Source organism: Psammomys obesus, unplaced genomic scaffold (assembly GCF_907164565.1).
Source record: "Psammomys obesus unplaced genomic scaffold, mPsaObe1.curated_primary_1811, whole genome shotgun sequence".
In the NCBI taxonomy this organism is placed as follows: domain Eukaryota; kingdom Metazoa; phylum Chordata; class Mammalia; order Rodentia; family Muridae; genus Psammomys; species Psammomys obesus.
In genome coordinates, this window is record NW_026591643.1 from 7773068 (window position 1) to 7799222 (window position 26155).

The following is a 26155-nucleotide window of genomic DNA, read 5'->3' on the forward strand; positions in this document are numbered from 1 at the left end:
AGGGCTCAAGAGATAGTAACATTCCCTACACCCATTACAACTATAAGATCGTATTAGATTACACTATCAAATCCAAGTATTTCTACAGTGTGTATTTTCTTCATTTTCAGTCCTTTAATCCTCGATTTTCAAGAAGGGGTCTGAGAAAACGTAGGTGCTCAAAAATATTTGGAGAGTGAATAAATGAACAGATCAATGAAAGCAAGTTTGTGAGTTCTTTAACTAGAAACAAGGTAGACTGAAGTTTACTTATCTTTAACCCATCCCACCTCCGCATATTTTACATCAGTGAGAAATATGACGGCAACACGTCTATGAGTGTGACTTAACTGACGTGTAAGTTTCATGAAATGATCGGGTCTATGATTTTTTTGAGGGCAGAGTATTCCTCAAATATGCATTCATCTCCCAGATCCCTGCCCAAAGTGGGAAGCAGGAGTTTTACACTCTTCTGGTCTCTCCTAATTGCCACAATGTCAGAAAAACAAACAAACAAACAAATAAACAAACCTGTGTTTCAGTTATCTCTCTACTCACTTTTTATCATATTTCACCTTTGAAGATTGGGTGCCACTCTTTTCAGGTCTGTTGGCGTGGTACCCACACAGGGAGGGGCTCAGCACGGTTATAGGTGAAATGGGCACGGTACAGAAATGTGATTACCATTTTTACTTAGCATGTTTTAGTTCCTTAATTCTAAAGCTTATCTTCTTTCTATTTTACCCATGTAGTTAGATTACAATCCTAGTGCAAACCCAGCACAGCCAAGTCCTGGTCACAGTAGCATGTCACAGAGAGGTCAAAATTGACCCGAACACAGTGTCTCCAGAGAGGAGGACTCCAGTAGACACTATTTAGAAGTCTCACTGTCTTTTCACTAACCTGGTCCTGACATCTTGCTGACTACACACACAGTCTCGGAAGGGGGTGGGGCTGGACGATGGGTGGGCATGGGCTGAAGTGGGGGCACTGGAACACAGCTGAAGCTCCGCCTCGACCTGGGTAGTGATCTACACTAAGGTCTCAGGAAATAACTTCCCAGATGTCAGAGCTTATAAACCAAACTACAAACTGAGCCAATTCCAACCACGTGTTTTCATACAGATATGCACATGCATACATTTTTCAAGAATGTAAAATGTGTGAGTCAAAAGTTTCTTTGTAGAGGGAGCTGATGGGAGGAGATGAGAGCTGATGGATGTGGAGAACTTATCAGAAAATGAGTGCTGGTAATCTTGGGATATAAATATTCTCAGTCACGACATCTAAAGGTTGTTGTGTTAAAAAAAAAGCTAATAAATCAGGAAAATGGTCCACTTTAAGTATAATGGTCCCCCATTATGTGGGGCCCCACATAAGTATAGGAGCCTTGAGAGAACCCCTGTGCCATCCCTGTCTCATTTGGAAATCGAGAGAAATAGTATGTTGAGTCAGCAGAAGTGGCTAAGGCTGCTATTCTGATCCATGCTAAAGGGGCCACGTTCCTCCTGCAGCTTCTTTCACCAGGAACGAATGAAGAAAACAAGAGTCAGCAAGGCTCAGGCATCCAGCCTCTGAGCACACAGACAGAGCAAACCTAGACACCAATGGCAAAACAAGAGTCGGGAGGGAGAAAGGAATGAGTAGTAGAGGATTGTGAGTCTTCTTAAAGCAAGTGAAGAATAAGCCAAGATTCAAAGGCTGTTACACTGGGTTCCTTGAGTCTCAGGGTTAACCCGACACCAAATCCAATATAGTGGAAACATCTTGGGTTTTTTGTTTGTTTTTTGTTTTTTAATATAAACAAGGATAGTGAAGGGCTGAAACTCAAGAGAGAAATGGCAGTCTGCTGGCTAGCGGTTGGCTTGTGTGAGTGTGCATGTGTACAGGTGTGCTCATAAGCGTTTAATTGGCCTCTTCTTTACGGGCCTGAGAATTCCACTATGTTTTCTGGGTAGGAGGAGAAATGCATTCTCTTCTGGAATCTTCCTTCCTCAGGCGTCTGTCAGCAGGGTCATTCTATTTTCCTTGTGCCATTACTGAGAATGCCTACAGGTTCCCGGCAGAGGCAGGCAAGGATGAGGACATGGAGCGCTAAGGATAGAGAGCTGTGACATGATAAACCTGTGTCCAGGATGTGGGAAGCTCTGGCTCACTATATGCTCATGACTGTGACAGGAGTATGACAGGAGTTTGCCATCTGAGGCTCCAACCAGCTTCTTTGATTAGTCTCACTGTGAGGAATTTGGCTAAGAATTTAAAAAGACAACACATGATCTGAGTCAGTGGTCTCCACCACAGAGTCCACAGAGAGCAGTCTCCTTCCTTCGGTTTCTCTATTCCTCTACTCTAGACCATTGTCTTCCACTTAAACCTGTCTTCTAGCTCCCCTACACTCACAGAATAACATATAGAACTCCTAGCCCTGTACTCCAGCTCCGTCACAGCTGGGCCCCTGCTTCCTTCCTGTACATCCATTTCCTCTAAGCCTCACCTGTCCTGCCTGGTATATCTTACCCTAGAGATAAACTGACTGGTATACTGTCCCCAAAGTATGATGTTCCCTTGTGTCAAATCTATGCTCCCTCCACCTAAAGTGATCTGTCACTCTCCAATGTGCACTGAATAATGTACCCCAAGAAAAATGTCCTTATGGGATCTTAAGGGGTGACTCATTTGGAAATCAGAACTTTATAAAAAATGATTAGTTAAGATGAGACCATATGAGTTTTGAGAGGACCCTAAACAAAGTAGCCAGCATCCCATTAAGAGGTGAGAATATAGAGGCTTGGAGACATAGAAGGAAGTGATGGTGAAGACAGAGATTTTTGTGACAGGCCATGAAATACAACTGGCCCATGGGCTTTTTCCTTCAGAAGCTGGGGCAGCTTCCAGAATTAGCAGCCCCTGCTGTCCTATTTGTTTGGGAGTTTCTGACCTTGAGCTATAACAGAATAACTAATTGTGTTAAGCCACCTAGCCAGTGGTGGTTGCAGAAGCCCCAGCAATCTGTCCTACTCATTATAAGCCCCTGGCTCTTCAGCATAGAGATTGTGTCTTCTGAAAACATCTTGAATGCCTTCACATCACCATGAATACACACTTGAGAATGTAAGGAAAGAATGTATGTTGTGGTGGTTTCAGTCCACAGCATCCAGAGGGCAGACAGAGAAAAATGTGTGATCTCTCCTTCTCTTCCCCTTCTTTTGTTCCACCCAGCCTTTGGGATGCTGCTGCAACATTTGAGACAAGTCTTTCCCCACTGAATTAATCCTCGTAGGAAAAACTACCACAGATACACCCTCATGTGCTTTACACATTCTCAGTCCAATCTAGTCCGCGACTGACGTTAATCCTCACAGGGCTCCCAGTGACCTGGCTGCTCAGCCGTCATCTGACCATGTCTAGCCATCTTCATAGTCTAGGTACTGTTATTTGCCAGCCTATGGTGTAGTACAGAAAATGTAGTAAGAAATGCCGGATGCCTAAATCCATCACTAGAAACTCTGGAGAAATACAAGTCATTAGCTCTGATGGTGGCGCCCTTGGAGCCCCTGATTATGCACTGTATGCTACCTTAGCTGCTTTGCTTTTCTCTGAGCTCCTTCACCTAGATTGATTATACAAACCATATTAAAACTCATAAATCACAGAGTCAGAAAATTAAAAAACACCCTAGGACACCCTACCAAGATAGCCTTCTGAGAAGTCAGAGTTGGGATGCCATTCAGTCTGGCCTTATTTTCATCTGTTTCTCATGTTAAAATACCCAGGCACAGGAAAAGAAGCAAGAGAAAGTAAAGAAGAGGATAATGTGGGAAATGGTTTATTTGACAATGTGTCATTCGGAAACTGATTATTTCTGTCACTGGCCTTTTTAATATTCCTTCACAATGGCCAAGCCGCATGGGGATTTGGTATTCTAAGTCTGGATTTATAATACTCTGTTCAGCAGTGATAAGAACATGGGCCTTTAATCCTCAGAGCTGTGAACATGCATATTCGCCCAAGTAATGTCCTTCCCTTCCTGTCATTTGTTTCTGGTCCCTGGCAGCCAGCCCCATGATAGCTTTGGGCAGGTGACCCATTGGTGTTTTGTTTGGCCAAATGCCTACTGGCTGAGCTAGTACGGCAGGGTAGGACAAGTCTCCAGGTTCTCTGACAAGTTTCTCTGGGGTTTCGAACTATGCATAAGCTGTAAGAATTATAAGAAAATAGTCCAATCCCTTTGTAGTGCAGATAAGAAATTTTTTTCTGTCACTGAGAGAATGAGGGTGATTTGGACAAGATCGGAGAATGTCCTACAAAGGTTTCAGAGACAGAGTATGCAGTCAGTACCAACCAAAGCTGCTAATAAACTTGTCAATCAAGAAAATTTGCTTGATGAAGGAGGTTCTGTGACCTTCCATTTCTCTCCTGTCCCAGTTTGCGATATCTTTCATTGTGATCATTTTAATGAATGGGGAATGATCTTCTTGGCTTTATCTCCTTTCGTCTGTAAATTTCAATAAATTTTCCAATCATAGTAAAAGGTGGGTTAGAACCAGATCTAGTTCATTTCCCACTGACTCAGTTGGGAGTCTATGATACGAAGTTCAATCTTTGTCACACAGGACACAATCGTTGTGAGTAACCTACTCTCAAATATATACTTTTGAGATATTCATGGGAGCTCATTAAGCTTTATTTTGACATAGGTTAGCAAAAACATGCTATGACATGTAGCATTGTATGTGGTAGGGAGACAGAAATCAGGTAAGCCACTGAAGTTTCTGATGACACTGGTTCTTATATGACATAATTTTGTGTCCCTGGAGCCATTTGGAATGAGGGACAGTTGTGGTTGTCACAGCTAGTGGTATTATAGGATTGCTATAATCATCTATTGAGTAGTGAGTGGAATCCAGGAACCCAAATGTACAGGAAAATCATGTAAAAAACAAACAAGCAAACAAAAAACAAAACAAAACAACTGTTTCAAAATGCATGAGTCACTAATAACGGGGCCAGCTGAGAGCACTAAGCTAAGGTTGTGGAGGGGGCATTTGGCTACTGGGGTTGATTTAAAGCTTACAGGAAAGAATAGTAAGAGTGATTTGCAGTAAAAGGAGAGGAAGAAGAAGAAGGTACCAATGATGACAATGAGTTCTGGATTCTATCACTGGGAGAAAGGGGACCTATCTAATTACTAATGATTTCCTGAGTAATGCCCTAGGTTATGTAAGATTCTAGCTCATAATCAAATGAAAGATGTTTGCATGCAAAAATAATCAATTAGCTGAAAGAAGATAAATTCACATTAAAAGATAAGGTGTTGTATACAAATGTGTATGCTTATTCACATCTATAACCATATACCCACGCCTGTCCGTATGCATATAATTAGTTACATTTATCTACATTTATTTCTTTGCCTCTAGGGAGATATTGGTTGACCTGTTTAAGAAGGCCCCATTAAAGAAAATAAAAAAGTGTTTTGCTTTTAAACAAGTCACCTATATATCATGTTTATCTTAAATGCATATTTTATTTCCCAAGACAATGCCAAAGTAAGGGAAAAAGTAGAAACACATTGTGATTCTTTGGAATGTATTCATCCTCCAGCTACTGTTTTCTAGCTTAAATATCCTTAATTATCTTTAGGCTATCTCAGAAAGGAGCTAAATCTTCACACAATCTGAACCCTATAGGAATGTATCCAATATAGCTAATAAGTACTCAGGCATGAGGTCCTGACCATGAGTCAGTCAGACATGGGTGGGAACTTGGCTCTACTATATTTGAGTTGTGGGCTGTGATTATGCCAGTTAATTTTCCTCTTTCTTTTCTGCATATAGGGTTACTAACATGTAACTGAGGAAAAAAAATACAGGTAAAACTCAAAGAGATCATGTTATATAACAACGTTTTAAAATGATGAGTTCATTTAGCAGATCTCAGGAGATGCAATATCCTTATTGTTGAGTTAAGACCCTTTTTCCCTTAAAAAATTAAATATAACAGATAGATGCAGTCAGTTTTCCCCATACACAGAGTATGAGACAGTCTAGATACTGTAACTGCATATTACACTACTCCCAGGTTGTGAGGATTGGCCATGTTCCTTCTTCGGTAAAGCTGTTTGCTCTCAAAAATCTTTTCACAGTAGGGCTATTTCCAACAAATGGAATGTTCAGTCTAAGGTAGAATTTTTTGCCATAGTTTAGGTTAAGATTTGTAAAAAGATTTTCTACTTCATTCATTGTTTGTCGTTTGCTTTCACACCCCATTGTCTTGATTGATCTAAAAGGGAGCTGTTCTCTGCCAGAGCTCTCGATATTGTCAAAAGAAGAAATTTTGAATTTTCAGATTATTGCTTGGTTGAGAGGGTCTTTTCTTCTGTCTTTACCATTTTTAAACTGATGTGTCTGCACTGGCTTTTCCTGAGTAAAGGAAGTTTTGTCCTGATTGAGGGAAGAAAAGACATAACCATGGACTAAGCATGTTGCTCTCATTTTTAAAACCACTTGTGTTTTTAAGCAAAATATATTTACATCATTCCTTCTGATGGCTTCCGTGTCCACCTCCCTCTCAACTTCATGGCTTCTTTTTGAATGTTATATAATATATATTACATGCAAATCAGTAAATAAAAAAATAAAAAATCTTTTCACTACATCCTTATTAATTATTTTTTTTTTTTTTCAGATAGAGTCACACACGCTGGTCTGGAACTTCCTTCTTGGCCCAAGTAGACTGTGAACCTGAGATCATTGTGTTTCTGCCTGCCCAGTGTTGGGAATGTAAATGTGTACCACCAAGACCAGTCCAGGTGGCTTACAATAGCCATCTTAGCTCTAATAGTTTAGAAGACTAGAAAGCCAAAGCTGGCCTTGAAAACTTTTTCAAGGGACAAATGAAATACCTATGTGCTTTAGCCACTTTGCCTGGCACAACAAATATGGATGAGAGCACCGTGGCAGCTAAAGAGCCTGCTGTGTGTGTGTGTGTGTGTGTGTGTGTGTGTGTGTGTGATGTGCTTTCTTGTTCTTTTATTATTAGTGTTATTATTATTTATTAAAATTTATTCAATTTGTATCTGGCTGTGGCCCCCTCTCTTGTCTCCTCCCAAACCCACCAGCCCTCTCTCTTCTTCCCCTATGCCCCTCTCCTGGTTTACTGATAGAGGAGGTCCTTCTTCCCTTCTATCTGACCATAGCCTATCAGGTCTCATCAAGACTGGTTTTATTGTCTTCCTCTGTGGACTGGCGAGGCTGCACCCCCCCCCCCAGGGGGAGGTGATCAGAGCTTGCCTGCTATTTTTTTTAATCACAGTGTTCCTCTGACTGAAATGTCCCCCCTGACATCTTCATCTAGTTCTTTAAGTCATAACTCAATGGTTATGAATTCTCTAAAATATGCTTTCCTTGTCTGAATCAGGTGTCCACTTGCTAGTCTCACTGAATCATGCTTGTCTGTCAGAGAACATAGAACTTTTGTAGGGCAACTTAATCGCTCCCTTGAGATTCCTGAATAAACTGCATATTTCTCAGGACCTATTCCGGGTCTGAGACTGAGTAGGTGTCATTATGCATCTATTCTATTTCTGTGCTGAGAACCGATGAATGCAAGAGCCAGGTTTTCTTTCAGAATGAAAGTGAGTGTTACTTGGCACCTAGTAGATCACCAATTAATTTTTGAAAGAATGAATGAATGAGTCCATTAAGTATGCCTCTCTGAGTCTAGATGGTCGAAATATACCTACAGATGTCTGGCAATCTTCCATCTGTATGTAACAGAAAGCAGAGGATAATTCAAACAAGCCACTTAGTGCAAATCAGTATCCTTAGGTGGCCTCTCAAGTTCCCTCAGAGCCTATTCTGAAGGGTGGATAATAGAGAAGGAGGAAGTCAGAAGACAATTGATTTTCTTCCTATTCTTTTAAGTCATTGAGATAAACAGAATAGTCCCTGTGGCCAGGAAGGGGCTCGGCCTGAATTCCTTGATCTGTTCATTCACTGTGCTGCTTTAAGAGCACATATGGAAACAGACAGAGTCAAGTTCAGAAAGTTTCACGCTGTTAATAGCCAGTATTGTGATCATATAAAAGTCTCTCTGTGATGCTTAATTTTCCCAGGTCTATCAAGACAGTACCAATACTCATCCAAATGGGCTGTGGTAGAGATTAGATGAAATGGTACAGTATATTCTATTTTCAGACAAGATCTCATAGGGTTTTCAAATGCCAACTGGAGCTCACTATGTGCTATCAATCCTGGCTCCACACTCACCATCCTCCTGCTCAAAGTATTAATTGTAACACTTTGTTGTTTTATACTGCGCCTCTGACAAACTATTTGCCTAGATTTAGAAATTGGGAGATACGCCCTTGAAGAAGTTGTAGCTGTTTTGGGGAATAGATATGCAAGCGGATAATTACTACCACGCACAGTTTGATGCGCAGGAAAAGAGTGAGGAGCGAAAGGCTTCTCACAGCTTCCAGTGCAAATCACAGAGGAAGTGGGTATGAAGCACACCTCCTTGCAGCCCTAATTAAAGGGAAAATTAAAGGGAGGAGGGCTGCCCTCACAAGTACATTCAAACGCCAAATGGGGCTGGATCACTAGCAAGCCCACTGTGCCGCACACACTGCACACACGGTGTTCACACTCTCGTTTACAGTGGCAAAGCCCTGCATGGGCCAAGCCGTTTTTCTGGGGCCTCTGCTCTTTCACTTAAAAGTGAACAACATGCTGCCCAGTGTTTGGCTATGAATCTCAGCATCTGCTTTGATACCCTGCTGGATAGAGTCTTTCAGAGGCCCTCTGTGGTAGGCTCTTGTCCTGTTCCCTGGTCCCTCCATCTTCCATGGTCTATCCTGTTTACCTTTCTAAATGAGGGTTGAGCATCTTACCCAGGGTCCTTCTTGCTTAGCTTCTCTAGGTGTACAGATTTTAGTATAATTATCCTGTATTACATGTCTAATATCCACTTATAAGTAAGTATATACCATGTGTGTCTTTCTGCTTCTGGGATACCTCACTCAGGATGTTCTTTTCTAGTTCTCACCATTTGCCTGCAAATTTTATGATTTCCTTTTTCTTAATTGCTGAGTAGTATTCCACAAATTCTCTATCCTTTTCTCAACTGAGGGACACCTGGTTGTTTCCAGACTCTGGCTATTACACATAAAGCTGCTAAGAACAGAAGACCTGGAGGGGACTGGAGCTCCACAAGGAGAGCAAAAGAACCAAAAAATCTGGGCAAACGGGTCTTTTCTGAGACTGATACTCCAACCAAGGACCATTTATCGAGATAACCTAGAACTTCTGCACAGATGTAGCCCATGGCAGCTCCATCTCCAAGTGGGTCCTCTTGTAGGGGGAATAGGAGCTGTCTCTGACATGAACTCAATGGCTGGCTCTTTGATCACCTCCTCCTGATGGGGGAGAAGAAGAAGACCTTCCCTATCAGTGGACTGTGAAAGGAGCATGGAAGGAGAAGTAGGAGGAAGGGCAGGATTGGGAGGATACAAGGGAGAGAGCTACAACTGGGATACATAGTGAATACATTGTAATAAACAAAAAAAATTAAAAAGTGAAAGATAACAGCCTACACTGTGAAAGATAACAGCCTACACTATGACAGCCCTGTGAGGATTAAATGAACAACCGCACAAAAGGGACTCAACATAATAGTGCTCATGAAATGATGGGGTCATGGATTCTGGCTTAGGAAAAATACACTGAGGGAGAAATCAGAGACCCTAGTCTGTCCCTTGTCCATTATAAACTAAAGAAGCCAAAAAAGGATTCATGCCTCACATTAATGACTGTTTAAAATACATAAACAAGACATCTGCAGCAGCCAAATCATGTAGGCATCCTTAATTTAGCAACTGAGCATGCAAAGCCTCCAACACTCTGCCCAAGGATGCAGGCTTGTTTAGTGGCAGAGCACACACTTGATTTTAGAGTCCACATCCATCTGCTGTGAGTTGCTAAAACCATCTGAAAATTGTCAGTGTGGGAGAGCATGTGGTGAGGAAACGGGTGGTGAGAAGACCCTTCACCCCTCACTCAGTCCCTCAGTGCAGGCTCCCAAATCCACGGAGGGATGGCTACTCCGATGCCAACCGTAAGCACTGCTTCAACTAGAGATGTCTGAAGTGGGAACGGAGGCTACACCTCACAGACAGGGCAAGTAACAGAACTTTTCTATGGGCAAGTGGCTTGGCAGAGGCACAAGCAGTCTGATGCTGGCCTCTCTAGAAATCATAGTAGAGAAAAGGAGGTCACGTAATGCATCAGGGCAGGGGAGACACTTGCTACTGGGACTTCATTCCTGGGCATGTTCTTGTTGTAGTCCCTTCTAATAGGGCCCCTCACTTTCATTCAATCCCAAGACCTCTCCCCCTTGTCTTTCCTTTCATTATAGCACTTACTTTCCCCCTCACTTGATATAATACATGCTAATAGAACATTCATTTCTTTTTTTTGCCCCAATAGGAATGAAATTTTGTTTATTAATAAATCGCAATGATTTATTTTCCTCCTAAGCATCAAGAGTAAGTACACTGTTGGCTTTTAACAAATATTTTTGCCTGGTTAGAAGGACAGATGGATGAGTGAATAGGCAGAAAGTTCTCTATGCCCATTGAGACCAGGGATGACATTCCTGAGTTGTTTCAGAATCCTATCCTCATCCAGAGACCAGAATATACTCAAAGAATGAAGGAAATATGCTTTTACTTCCTTTATGGATTTCTGGGGAAGGTATTCAAACTATTGGAATTATTAAGATGTAAACATATTTACCTGGCTAACTTGTATTTGATATTTGAGGGGAAAAGGGGAATACATGGTGAAAATTACAAGGTTCATAAACGGCTGCATTTCCCATGTATTAATATGGAAATAATGGAACTTTTCATGAATGAAGGAAGCCAGGATATAGCTCAATGGAAATGAATTTGGGTCTAAATCCAAGCTGATCAGCTAAATGCTCTAGGCCAGCCTCTTTCTTTAAATCCTTGCTGTTTCCAACTTCTTTTTCCTCGTGTGTGTGTGTACGCGTGTGCCTGTGTATATGCATGTACATTCACATACAACACTCAGAATCATCTTATATATTAAAGCATGTCCACTTAAACACAGAGCCCACTAATTCAGCAAATCAAGATATCCCACTTGCTCTGACGATACTCTGTCTCTGACTTCTGGGGATTGAGGTTAGGTGTGGGCTGCTATGCTCACCTGGCATAGAGGAATGATAGAAAGCTAGACTCTGGTCCTCACGGGCTGATACACATCCCCACCAGCCCTGCTACCTTGATTTCCTAGTTTTAAAATAATCATGATGACTAGCCTCTTCATGCAAGGAATCTCCTACCTCTGATTCTGTTTATACAATAATTGTAGTCTGCAGACTGGTTTATATACAACGCTGAGTTCAGAAAGTGTCAAGAAAGAGAGAGGAATCTAAACACCACAGTAACTCTGGCAGAGATAACTGCAACCACCAAAAGCAATGACAGCTATCTTAAGGATTTCCACTGCTTCTGATGCTTCTATCATCTATCCATCAAACTGCTTCAAAACCTATTACCAGTCACACAATAGGGGTCTTTTTAGAGGCACTTTTTTGCTGCCATTTTTGGTTATTGGTGATAGAACTGTCAATTGTCTTGAGGGCCTCAGGATCTCCCCCACTGAGACTGATCAGGAAATCCCCAGGACAGTTAGTTATCAGGGCCAGAGAGTCAAGCATGAGATGTCCAGGAATAATAAAGGGGAAAAACAACAGATTTAGCAGGAGGCCAGTGTGTCCATTGACTGGATTAGGGAGCCACGGTTGCCTGTTCCTGATGGGAGGGTGGGGATGCCTCACACTTTGCTCTCCATCTTCCTGTGTTGAGAAGCTGGAGTCAGCAAAGAGAACTGTCTAACTACCTACTACTTTACTCTTCTGTGGATAGTGTACACATATACACAGCTGTGCCTGCACCTAGGGAGGTCAGGGGTCAATACCAAATACCTCTATTAATCTGCACCTCATCTTCTGAGACAGGCTCTCTAAATGAATGTGCAGTTCAATGATTGGTAAGAGTGGATGGCCAGAGAGTCCCTGGGCTCTTTCAGGCTCTGGCTGCCAGCACCATCATGCCCAGCATTCTAACTGAGTGCTGAGGATCTGAATTTAGATAATCATACTTGCACAGCAAGCTCATTACACAATGAACTATGTCCCCACTCCATATTTTATTTTACCACTGCTAATACTTATACAACATCAAATCACCCTCCATCTTGACAATAAAGATTAACTCTTAGGGAAAGCTGGTGGACCATGGTCTTTCTACTGATTCAGGGAATCTACCTGAATCTGTTACATTGATCAACATCTGAACCCCCCCCCCCCCCCAGTTTATGGCAGCATCATCCAATCTCTATATCTATCCTCATTTCACCTGCTTTCTTGTCTCTCTTTGCATCTCTCTATTTAAAATGAGAGTAGTCACTGATTCAAGTCCCACCTGGAGTCCGTGAAACTTTAAATTGATGTCCTAAAGCACTGGCACCTGCAAATGTCTGTTTCCAATCCTGATTATTGGATGAGAAACTCTTGGGGCAGTGCACTATTCAATCTGTTATACTGAGAAAGGGCTATTGGGTCCAGTATGCAAATCTAACAGTTTCTGAAGAAACCAAAATATAAAACTAAAGATATAACATCTCTCTTTCTCTTTTATTCCTGGTATCCATGCTGAGCAGAGGGTCAAATGTTGCATGCATTGTAGGGAGAGGACATTAGGACCCAGGATAAGAAATTATACAGAGAAGGCTTAGGACTAAAACAAAAACAAAACAAACAAACAAAAAATAGACAAAATTACTTTTGCAGAAAAACTAATCTTTTTTTACAGTCCTCTCCTTAAGAGAACTAGGTATCCCTAACCTGGCCTAGTTCTGAGAATCACCTGTTCTTCACGTAAACCACAGAATTCACCCAAGAAGCATGGTCATCAGGTAGGTCAGGGCTGACAAGGGAGCAGGTAAATTTAAATTCATCCACCTTCTGAGTTAGTGTTCATAGGTAGGCTCATTTCTTCTCTGAATCTCATTCTTCCCGCATCCAATATGATTCTCCAGTTCACTCAGCAGGCAGGTAAGGCTACTGATCTCGAATGAGGTTGTCCAAATAAAAAAGTGAATGAATATTCATCTGTTGCCTTAAGACATGAAAGCAAAAGGAATGTCTGTGGAGTGTGGGAAAAATAAGGCACTCCTTGATGTTGGAGATTTGGCAGCACTTTGAGAAGGGAGAGGGGGGTGGAAATAGGGGTGATGAGAAAAAGTAGAGAGACAGATCGCTGTCCTCTTGGTCCAGTCCCAATTCATTGCCCACGTCCACACAGAATTATTTTATCTTGGTCACAAGTTCTTCCTTGTTCTCTGACCATGTCTTGAGGCTTTCTACTAAGGTGAGAAGTCAGAGAGGCAAAAAGCAACACAGAGGTTATAGAATGAGGACTCAGGATGTTCTTCATTTCTCCTCTGAAATGGCTCTGACTAATATTTTGGTTTTGCAGAGAATGCTGTCCACATGATGTGGTATCAAATATTCAGTGCTTAGACCAAGCTGGGAAGAACCTGTATTTGTCATATTTCTTAACAGAGTTTTTCAAATAAATTAAGACAAAATGTTAGTCTGTATCTGTTTCAGTCCCTTTCTCATCTTTCAAGCTGCTTTGAATTTGGGTGAGGAGGATACAGGAATTTTATAAACCTACCATCCATTAACTGCATCAATAGAATGTTCTCAGTAAATTACTGTTATTACATTCAGTTAGAAAAAAAAATTTAGGTAGGTCCCCCCTAACCCTGCTACCCTCTCCAAAAGCACCTAAACTGTCCTCCCTTTTAATCAATGTACATTCAGAATTTGACTGCAATGCAAAACAGGTGCAGATTTCTCCCCTGTTATTTTGTTTCTCATTCATTGTGTTAGGAAAGACATGGGTCTTTTCTACCTGTGGCTTCTGTCCCTAACTCATACTGGAATCCTGGCATTATTTTGTCCAGTTCTGTGCCTATTACTGGTTTGTGAACTGTCATCAGGATGATTGATGGGGCTGTATATCCTTCTGCGAGGCAGAACAAGCTGGAAGCCTCAGGAGCAGATGGTAACAGTGAGGAGGCATTGTTTCTAGTTCCTATGGAATAGTCCATCCTCATTCAAAAGCAAAATATCATAGCAAACTACTGAAACTAGATTTGTGTCATAGCTCAGGGAAGCTATGAGTTGAGAACAAATCCTTTCAATGAGACATTGGGAGAGTGATTCAGCCTTTCATAGACTACATGTCTCATCAGTCAACTAGCAACAATAGCCAACTTTATCTGACTCCTAGGGTGAATGGGAGAATAAGATTGGAAAATGCACATGAAAAATATTGGAAAATTACCAGTCATTACATACATATGAGTGTGTGAACAAACAAAACTACAACATACTCTCAAAGTTATCACTGTATGTACTGGCTAGTTTATGTCAACTTGGCATAAGCTTGAGTCAACAGAGAGGAGGGAAAGTTAATTGAGAAAATACCTCCATATGATTAGCCTGTAGGCAAGCCTGTAGAGCACTTTCTTAGTGATTCATGTGAGGCCTGCATCAATGGAGGTGGGTCCACCCTTGGGCTGGTAGTCCTGGGTTCTACAATAAAGGAGGTTGAGCAACCCATAGGGAGCAAGCCAGTAAGAAGTACCCCTCTGTGACATCTGTATCAGCTCCTGATACAGATGTTCCTATCTTGCTTGAGTTTTTGATTAGCCTTTTCCTGATGATGAACTGTGATGTGGAAATATAAGCTGAATAAACCTTTCCTCTCCAAATTGTCCTGGTCATGATGTATTATAACAGCAATAGTAAATCCAAGCTATGTTATCACAGAGAAAGACTTAAGTTTTCCATTGTTATCTGCATAGAAGTGTCCCATATGTTGAAGGCTTGGTCTTCAATAAAATGTTCAACAGTGGGGGATGGGGAAAGTGATTGGAGAATGGGGATGTAGTCCTAGTCAGTGGATTAACACACTGACATATCCATAATCAGATGAACTATTACTGGTAATGGTGTACCAAATGATGGTAAAGCCTGACTGGGGAGGATGTCGACTCAGGAGTTGTGCCTCCGAGGGTATGTGTCACCACAGAACTCTTACTCTCACTGTTTCTTTCTGCTTTCTAGCTTCCCAAAGGCAAGATTTGCTTTTCTACATGTTCTCTGCTATCATCTTCTTCTGCTTCAGCACAAGCCAATAGCAACAGGGCCAAGCAACAATGAGCTAAAACCTCTGCATCTATGAGTCCAAATACATGTTCCCTCCCTTTAGTTCTTTCAAGCATTTTGTCAAGCAACATGAAATATGAGGGACACATGCTATAGAAAGTTCAACCTTCATTATCTATTTTATTTTTTATTTTTGCCTACTTAATTAATAGTCTGAAATAATTACCGTTTCTTTTTTATTTTACATTTATCATTTACATGTATAGCATGAAAGTAACTTTACACAGTATTTTCAAATTTATCTTTTGGCAACTTATTGCAATACAATATTATGCATTATTTAAAATGACATACGAGACATTTTTGTGTATATTGAATCGTCAGAAAGCACATGAACTTTAACATGGAATTTCCCACTCGTGGCTTCAAAAAAGTATTTAAACAATTTCTAATTGTGAATTATTTCAGATTTTGGGCCGAGGATACTTAGCTATACTAACTGTTTCAGCTAATCAGGTCTTGAAGTAAAAACTCTCTTGAAAATAAAAGGCACTTCCTAAGTATCTCATTTTGTCAGGCGTACTTGCTTGTAATATAGAAATGTCCAGAATAAAGAGTGACCAGGAGGATGTCCTCAGATGTTTCTGGAAGCCAATTCTTTTTAAAAGATAGAAGAAAATATTCTAACAAGAGAATTGTCACTCAGAGTATGCTGGAATCCACTACAAGCAGTAGGTACCAGGACTGACCAAAGAAAACAATAGCTTTGGATTTTCCATCCTTTTTTCCTCTGCACTCATTGAAGAAGCTCATTGAAGGTAACTATGAGGAAACTGATCCAGACCCAACATCTTATGTTGGCATGTCTGTATTTCCTGCCAGTGATAACATACATATTGGTTAACTTGAGCTAATTAAATGCAGGCTTGATAGGCCTTCTCCATTATAAATGGTTGTTTTTAATCTGTCACGAATAAGAGATACCTGTAAGATCCTATTTGGACCAAGAACTCTGGGCTAAAAATGTTAATGTAGCTTATCTCTGTATAACAGGAGAGTGTCTTTGGAGCGCAGTGTATGCAGAAGGCTGAGCAGTAGAAGGATGAATTGGCAGAAGGCAAAGGGCCTATGCCAATCCCTCTGTTCTACAGACCAGAGAAGGCAGCAGGGATATCCAGATGCCTGCCACCAGTCTGAGAAGGGAGCCTGAGGCAGACACAGATTGTGTTTGGTTTGCAGGAAAAGACTAATAAGTTAGCAGAGACAGTACAGATGTGTTTGGCATTAGGCCACCTCACCCTGACACCCCTTTCTTCTGACTCCACACCCCTTCCAGTACCAGCTAATCCTTCCTGTACAGACCATGTCCCCATGTCATGCTGAACAGATGTTAACCAGTGGCTGGAGGGAAACCCAGAAGAGCCAGACACAACTAGTTTTGCTTAGCTCAAGTACAACTTTCTGAATTCACAATCCATGGGAGCTGAGAGCTCTAAGGTTAGAGGACACGGTTGGGGTGTTACACATTTTGAACACTTGCTTTAAAAAGTGTTTCTCAGTAAAAATCCTACCAAATGAGTTGCTCCAATTTAGGCAGGTGCTGGGGGGCTGAAAATTTTAGGGTTCCATAGAATAAACTAGAAGAAAAACTATTGTTTTGTTTTGTAAAGGAGATCAAGGCTGAGAGTGGACAAGAGCATTAGAGCTCTCCTAAATTAACCATGGCACAAGGTAGAGACAGGACTGGAACCTGGATGCCTGGTGGCCAGTTTGAAGCTTGTTTCAGTAAGTTAAGATGCAGAAGAGTAAAAGTGCGATTCAAGGTTTGGTGTTAACAACTGGCATTCACTATTTTGCAGGGTTTTATAAAGAGAAACAAAATGCTCCGTCCCACTTTCTAAACCCCTATTACATGACAATCACTGGCAACCAAAAATTAAGTACCTTGAATAATGACTAAAGCAGTCCTCACTGAAAACCAGTGAGTTTGATGCTAACACATCCACTCTGCAGATTTAAAAAAAAAAAAAAAGTAGAGTCTTTCAGAGGCCATCTGTGGTAGGTAGGCTCCTGTCCTATTCCCTGTCTTCTGCTTCCAATGTCTATCATGTTTGTCCTTCTGAATGTGGATTAAGCATCTTCCCTAGGGTCTTCCTTGTTCTTTTGCTTCTTTAGGAGTATAGATTTTAGTAAGTTTATCCTATATTATATGTCTAATAACCACTTATGAATGAATATATACCATGTGTATCTTTCTGTTTCTGGGTTACCTCACTCAAGATCTTTTCCAGTTCCCACCAATTGCCTGCAAATTTCATGTTTTTAATAGCTGAGTAGTATTGCGTTGCATAAAATAAATGCACCACAATTTCCATACTCTACTGATCAAGGTATCAAAACAGAATCATAAGGTTCATAGCCAAACTTTGGACAGAATGCATGGAATTTTATGAAATAAGGGAGAGATAGAAAGACCTGGAAGGGATAGGATTTCCAAAAGGAGACCAACAGAACCAAAAAACAAACAAACAAACAAAAAACACCTGAGCCTTGGGACCTCTGAAAAGAATGATACCACAACCAAGGACCATGCATGGGGAGGACTTAAAACCCCAGATGTAGCCCATGGACTCAGTCACCAAGTGGGTTTCCTGGTAAGGGGAGCAGAGACTTTCTCTGGCATGAACTCAGTGCCAAGCACTCTGATCACCTCCCCTTGGGGGATACAGACTTGCCAGTCCGCAGAGAAAGACAATGCAACCCATAGTGATGAGACCTGATAGTCTAGAGTCAAATAGAAGGGGAGGACAACCTCCTCTATCAGTGAAATAGGTGAGGGACATAGGGGGAGAAGAAGGAGGGAGGGTGGGATTAGGAGGAGAAGAGGGAGGGGGTTACAGTTGTGAAACAAATTGAATAAATAGTAATAAATGATAATAATGAAAAGAGAAAAAAATCTTAAAATATAAACTGGCAAAGTATTCTGCTCCAGCTCAAAGTATTAACGTGTAGCCGAATCAATGTTAGAATACAGATCTCTAAAATAGTAGAAAAAAATATTGAGAGAATTTTTCTTGGCTTCCAGAAGATTCTCCTCTCACCCTCGAGTGTATTGCTGTTAACTGGAGGCTAAGAAAATTTACAAGCAAACAAAGCCATCATCGCAACAAAGCACTGGCATTCGCTCCTTTAGCAGCCCATCTGGGATCAGGATGAGAGTAACAGGGACATTTTTCTTGTATGCAGAATTTCAGGGTATTCTAACGAATGCATCATCAATTGAGAAAGACAAGCTTTTGGTGTAAAGCTGTTTAAAACTTAAAATGCAAACATCCCGGAATTTCAGAAAAATTATCTAATTTCTATGCTCAAAGTGAGCATGGTACTTTGGCATCGCACCCTGGCCACATTTCCTCAGTTCACAGGAGAAAATGAATGCATTAGTGTTGCAAGAGAATCTTAAAGACACTAGGTTACATTTTCTGGAAACTGGAGACAAATCGTTCAGACCTGACACCAGCTTGGTCTGATGCTGGGGGCTCATAAACTATATTAATAAAATCTCTGTTCTCCTCAGAGCTTAGGTTTCCGTATCTGTAAGGAATGAAGTTATAATGGAGGGTCTGCAAGGCTTCTCCCGGTGCTGCGCATCTTGTGAAAGAACTCTGAGTCAGCATCACACGTGCCGTTCGTGCCGTTCGTGTCTCAGTGGGCCACGCTGACTTTCACTGAGTGCGCCGAGGGATAGTGAGAACCTCACTGCTAATTGTGGGTGGAGAAAACCAACAGCAGCAGCTGCCTCTTTCACTGATCTTCTCTTAACAAAGTGTTGTCTGAGCATTGAATTAGAGGGCTGGACACAGAACAGAACAGGGTGAAACTCAGCTCTTAGGACTGTCAGGTTTACTGACTAGACTTTCCCCTAAAAAAATAAATCTCTGAGAGCCAATGCCTTTATCTATAAAACAAATGAAGAAACAGCACACACACACACATAAACACACACACATATAACATACATATATACTATTTAAGACAATTTTTAAAACTTGAGAAAATGACCTCCCTTTGATTATCAGCTACCAGAAGAAAAGGGGTACTGAGGCCTGTATGTGAGGGTTGTTAGAATGATGAAACAGGCTAACCAATGTCTGTGGGCATTTCTGACACCAAGTATAAATTCAAAGATACTAGCAATTATTTTCCAAGCTGCCACCTCTCAAGTAGAAACACACACAAAAAAAGGGAAATAAATGATGCTCAATTTACATGCAAATTTTAAACTTCCTTCAGTCCTCCCAAGCTGTAAAATATCTGATAATACACAAGAAAGAATCAAGCAAAGAATTCTTCATAAAATTCAGATGTATCACTTTGTTGAAGTGAAAACAGGCACAGAGGGTTAATTTATCTTGATCAAGGTCTATCAGCAAAATGATTGTAGGCTCAGATTCCAAAATCCCAAGATGCTCCTATATCCACCTGTGTAATTAAAAGAATCTGCCCCACTTGGCTGACAGCCCTACTCCCTGAACAAAAATCCATGTGTCTTTGAATCTAAAATATCCAGTGCTTCCTAAGCATCTTCAAAATCCAGGCTTTGAACACAACACCCCAAAGTACAAAGATGAATGGAAATGATTCCTCCTCTTGGGGGGAGGGGCTGCCTGTGGAGGATCGGCAGGAAAAGGAGGTGGTAAAACACGTTTCCATGTTTCTGTAATAAGACAGTTCCTCCCTCCCTTGTTTACTAGCTTTCTATAAAAGGCCCAGAGAAACAGACAGATGTTGACAACATCTGGGCCACTGTTGTCAGGGCAGCAAGTGGCTCTGGGCTGCCACGGGAGAAAAGAAGCTGTTGGTGTTAGGAAAAATAATGAAGAGCTAACATTTGCATAGTGCTTTCTGCTGTTTCCAGAAACATCTTCATTCTGTCCCAACCCCGTTTATTAGCCAAAGCAACACAGACATATGCTCACTGAAAGCTGAGCAGAACCATTTTCATTTCTCACAGAAGTGGTATTTCCTACTTTAAAACATAGTGTGCATAACATGCCAATGGCCAGGCATAAAGATGCACAAACCCTGGACTGATGTTTTCTGCATGTGCAAAGCTTAGGCATCGCCTGTAAGTATAAAAATGAATGTCTCCCTTTTCAAATTGGAAGAAAGCATTCCGTGTGCACTTACTGTATTCTGGGCATAGACTCACCGTGCACTGGTGATGTGCTTAACCAGTTTGTAACATTCTGAGGTTAGCACCATGTTCCTGTTTGTAAGAACTCAAGCTAAGACACTTGCCAATGCTCACATCTTGGAATAAAATGAAATTCTAGTGATGTAGGTGGTTTAGTGGCTTGGGAAGAACTGACTGCGTGACTCTTAGTACGTGACGGCCCAGGGTTTCAAATCCCAAATCAGTCAGCTTTGGGTATAGCCATATGTATGGTGCAGAGTGTGATGACACACAGGACCTGGGACAGTCTCGGGAGGAAGTAAAGGTCAAAGGTCATTACAGAATGAAGCAAAGGTCATTACAGAATGAAGCAAAGGTCATTACAGAATGAAGCAAAGGTCATTACAGAATGAAGCAAAGTCCTCAGGACATTTATTTGGCAAATTCCCAGAACATAGCTGGAGCTAAGTGAGACAAAGAGGAAAGACTCACTAGATGAAAAAGTCTCACAGCCACAGCAAAGGCCAGACTGGAGAACTAGCTGCAGCTGCTATAGATCCAGAACTGGCACTGTGGCTACCTTTAGGCATGCCGTGGAGACCTGCCCCTCAGAAAACAATTGTCTTCAGCTGTCCTCCGCTTTGATGAGGATCTTCCAGAGGTTTCCAAAGTATAGTCTCTACTTTCTTCTTAAAGTACACTCAATTATTTGGGAATTTTATTCCATGTATTTCAATCATATTTTGGCCTCCACTTCTCTTCTGTCTCGCAGATCCGTCCGCCCCCTTATTTCTTGCCAACTCGATATCCTCTTTTATAATTTTTGGCTTTTACATTTTAAAAATATTTGTTTTACTTATTTAGGTGTATATGTGTTTTGCCTGTGTATACTGCATGCATTATTCATCCCAATGGAAGTCAGAACATGGCGTTGTATCCTCTGGAACTGGAGTTTCATGTGGGTGCTGGGAACTGAACTCAGGTCCTCCATAAGAGCAAGCATTCTTAACTGCTGTGCTATTTTCAGCCCTAATATTTTTTAATAGCCTACCTAGTCAAGTTTGTGCTGCCATATTGATGAGTATGGGGCCATTTACTGGACTGTGGTGGACATAGCAGAGGCAAACTGACACTTCTAAAGCAAACTGACTTTCCCTTCCCTAGAAGACAATGGTTACCTGTAGCTCTTTAGTTAGGAGTAGGAGCTCATGAGCACCACATCCCTCCATCCTAGAATGTTAAATGAGATTGATCTTGTATAGGTCTTACATAGGCAACTGCAGTGACTTTGAGCTCATGAGAGAAGCAGCCCTGTGATAAACAGTGTTGTTTGCTGATGAACAGCATTGTTTCAGTCCCGTCCTACCCTACCCCTGTCTCTTACAATCTGTCTTCCCTCTCTTCTTCTATGGTCTCCAAGCCTAGAGGATACTGAAGATGACATGCTGAGGATTGTATGAATGCCCTATTCATGGCTGGGTACTCCATTAACTTAACCTACATTTTAAATGAAGGTCTGAAACTGAATTGAAAGGAATATATCAGAATTCAAGCAATACACTTGGGACTGTAACTCGGACCCATCACAGCTTTTGCCTCCATAGGTATGACATGATTTCCAGCCTTCTGTCTCTGTACCTCACACACTTCTTTTCTTCAGGTCATGATGCTTTAGTACAAGGCTTTAAATGTGCTCACTGACTTCCTGAGTTCTGGCTACAATTCTGTCTCTGCGTCTTTCTGATATTCCTTTTGTCTACTATCCTTAAAAAGCCACTGAAGACGAGAGGGAAAAAGGTCACTTCTGTCTATGGCATCTGTTCTTTCTTAGCCTACGGCCATTCAAAGCCAGTGGGACCCCCAGTTCTGACAAGAACTGAGATAGATAAACAAAACTCCGCAAAGGTGAATTTGTCCTTTTGATGCTTTTCAGAGCTGACGCAGTGGTTGCTCAGTCTGGAGCATTCGTGACAGCACTCAGACGGCAGCGTCTGAGTATGAAGAAGCAGTGACAACATCACTCCCAGGATGCAGAAGTACCTTCTAAAGGATCCGTCTGGTTTCATTGGAGCAAAAGCATATTTTGACACATGTATCACTACAAGCAATGAGAGTTCTATGAAGTGGGAGAACAAAGTAGAAATACACATAACACTGAAGAGGGACATGATCAAGTTACAATAAAAGGCACAACAGGAAGTGTTGGGACAGTTGCAAACCATAGAATACACATTCTTTTTTAATTAAAGTTTTATTTTTATATTAGTTGCAGTTTATTTACTTTCTATCCCAGCTGTAGCCCCCTCTGAATATATATTCTTATTAAAGGATTATCTGCTACTGAACGTTACCCATCTGTCACCACCAGTAGTCTTGACTACTGTGGACTGACTATTGACAAAGAATGCAAATTTCTCTCTCTTTCTCTCTCTCTCTCTCTCTCTCTCTCTCTCACACACACACACACACACACACACACACACACACATACAGAGTCTTCTTTCATAAGAAGCTGACTTTCAAGTTTTGAGCTATCATTTCTTTTTTAGAACTGGGTGGCCCAATTATGGACAAAATGCATCTAATCTGTGGCCTAGATATGGTCTTGGGATCCCAGTTTACAACCGCTGTTCTACAGGGTCCAATTAGTTTCATTTAACTTGGAACTAACTTTGACATTCACATCACTATAAATCCGCTTAAAGTGTGCCTCCCATTTGGAATGGCTCCCCTGGACTTAGCCGACATCCTGCTAAGTATTCCTATAGATTGCTGGACTGAAAATTGGCAAGCTTCCACCTAAAGGCTGTAACTTATAAATATATCTCAAGCTTCCATTCCTGTTACACTCTACTGGTGGATATAATTGAGTTTCTCAATGCACCCAAAGAGCTCCGAGTCTTTAGTACTTGATGTACTTAATAGAGCAAAGTTGGGAGGATGGTGGTAAACTAAGAACAACATGGGAACGGAACAAGGATATATTGGCTGGAGGTGTGATGAAATTTGATTGTCTCCTATTAGAAGAGAAAAACCTGAGTAATGTCATACTCTCACACTCTGCAAAAGAAAGGTTTGTGGTACCGTGCCTAATACCTTCCTCACAGGCAGCCTTGGAGACCTGGTTGAGAAGGCAGGGGAGCCTACATATGTTTGGTTGGAAGATACTTGGTCAGGAACATGATCAGAAGACCTCGAGAAGAAAGGCCCTCATTAAAGCATCTGTTTTTAGTTGTGTGTAGAACCAATAATACCATCCAAGTATTACCAGGACCATACCTTGCAAGAGCCACCTGCAGTACACCTCAGGAAACCTAGCTCTGTGTGTTCCCTATGTGTATTTGCAAGGAGAAGACAATAACCGCAGGCTTTGGGTTTGTTGCTGACACAAACACTCTTCCATCAGTTCATTAACTTTATGAACATTGGGTGATTCATTATCAGCAGCAACAGCCGCACGCCCACCACCACATCTCCACAGCCTTCCGATTTCAGGCTTTTGCTCTGCACTTGTAGACATATTCTCCTATAATTCTCATAGGAAATCTACAAGAAGAGTATTACTGGCTCCTTTTCCTACTCACAAAATTGACATTCAGCAAAGTCATGATGCGATGCCCTATAGCCAAGTGTTCTTTTGCTTGTGAAAAGAGTGCAGTGTAGAGGCATGAAGCCAGGTTTCCTGGCTATGATAATGGCCTAATGATGGTGTAACACTCTGCCATGTGTCAGAAAGTCCCTCTTTGATTCTCATAACCAAGTGCAGATCAAATGGTCTTATTTTACACAAGGGAAATTGAGACTAAGCCAGGTTAATCAACATGCCAGAGGCCAGACAACAATTAAGCAGATCTCAAACAAGGATTCCCTCATTTCAAGGCCAGAATTACTTAAAGTAGTACATTATCCTTGTCTATGACTCCTTCAGTGATCACGACAGCCATTAATAATCCTGGAAGTTATCAATTATTGATGTCTCACTGTGTGCCAGAAGCCTCTCTAAGAACATCATTAGAATTTTCTCATTTCATTTCCTCTGCCATTCTACAAAGTCAGCGTGACTATTACTATAACCAAGAAACAGGACTCAAAAAATTAAACTGAGCTTGCCCAAGGCACAGACTGTGAAAAGCAGAGCCTATGTCTATTTCTCTGTCTATGTCTCTATCTATATCTGTATATATACAGATATATATCAGATTTCGTCTTACACCTATTCTTATTTCAAATTCTGAACCCTCTCCCTATCTGGTATTCTGCGTTCTTGAAAGACAATGATGCTGAAAGACACAAATACTTTGTTTCTCCTTCTTTTCTTACTGTCTTTTTTTTTTTTCTTTTGATTGGTATATTCCATCCAACAAATGCACCTTGGTTATGTGAGCACATTCTGTGTACAAATGTCTTCAGAGATACATTATAGAAAGTTCATTTTTTAAACATAAAAATGTTTTATTTTAGCAATAGAATCACACTAAGTAAAACACCACTGTAACATATATGAAGTAAAAGAAATTCCCCTGTATTGCATTATATCTGGATTTAAACTCATTTGTAACTTTCTTTTTTTTTATGTTCATAGCAGCTTTATTTGTTTTATTTTAATAATTTTTATTTTTTATATTAATCACAGGTTATTTACTTGTATCGCAGCCATAGCCCCCTCCCTCATTCCCTCCCAATCCCACCATCGCTCTCTCATCTCCTCCCTGCACTTTTTCAAGTCCACTGATAGGGGAGGTCCTCTTCTCCTTCCATCTGTCCTTAGCTTATCAGGTGTCTTCAGGACTGGCTGCCATGTCCTCTTCTGTGGCCTGGTAAGGCTGCTCCTCTCTCAGGGGGAGGGGGGGGAGTCAAAGAGCCAGCCATTGAGTTCAAGTCAGAAATAGTCACTGTTCCCCTTACTGGGGTATGCACTTGGGTACTGAGCAGCCATGGGCTATATCTGAGCAGGGGTTCTAGGTTATATTCATACAAGGTCCTTGGTTGGAGAAACAGTCTCATAAAAGGCCCTGTGCCCTGATATATTTGGTCCTTGTGGAGCTCCTATCCTCTCCAGGTCATACTAACTCCCCCTTCTTTCATATGATTCCCTGCACTCTGCCCAAGGTTTGGTTAAGAGTCTCAGCATGTGTTCTGATACACAGCTTAGTAGAGTCTTTCAGAGGCCCTCTATGGTAGGCTCCTGTCTTGTTACTTGTTTTCTCCTACTTGCAATGTCCATCCCATTTGTCTTTCTAAGTGAGGATAGCTTATCTGAACCAATTCCTCTGACATGTGTGACTTGCTTCTAATTAGTTCCCTTTCCCACTTTTTAAAAATTTTATTTTATTAATTATACTTTATTCACTTTGTATCCCCCCATAAGCCCTTCCCTCCTCCCCTCATGGTCCCACCTTCCCTCCCCCTTCTTCATGAATTCCCATCCCCAAGTTCACTGATAGGGGAGGTCCTCCTCTCCTTCCTTCTGATCTTAGTCTATCAGATCACATCAGGAATGGCTGGATTGTCATCTTCTGTAGCCTGGTAAGGCTGCTCCCCCCTCAGAGGGATGTGTTCAAAGAGCAGGCCAATCAGATTATGTCAGAGGCAGTCCCTCCTCCCATTACTATGTAACCCACTTGGACACTAAACTGCCATGGGCTACATCTGTGTAGGGGTTCTAGGTTATTTCCATGCCTGGTACTTGGTTGGAGTATGAGTGTCTGGGAAGACCCCTGTGTTCAA

At 41.4% G+C, this 26155-nt stretch overlaps 1 protein-coding gene across 3 annotated transcripts in view; it reads right to left on the reverse strand.

Moving 5' to 3' along the window:
* Window positions 1–26155, reverse strand: part of Astn2 (astrotactin 2) — a 1010996-nt gene that overhangs the window by 784610 nt on the left and 200231 nt on the right. The window lies entirely within an intron of this gene.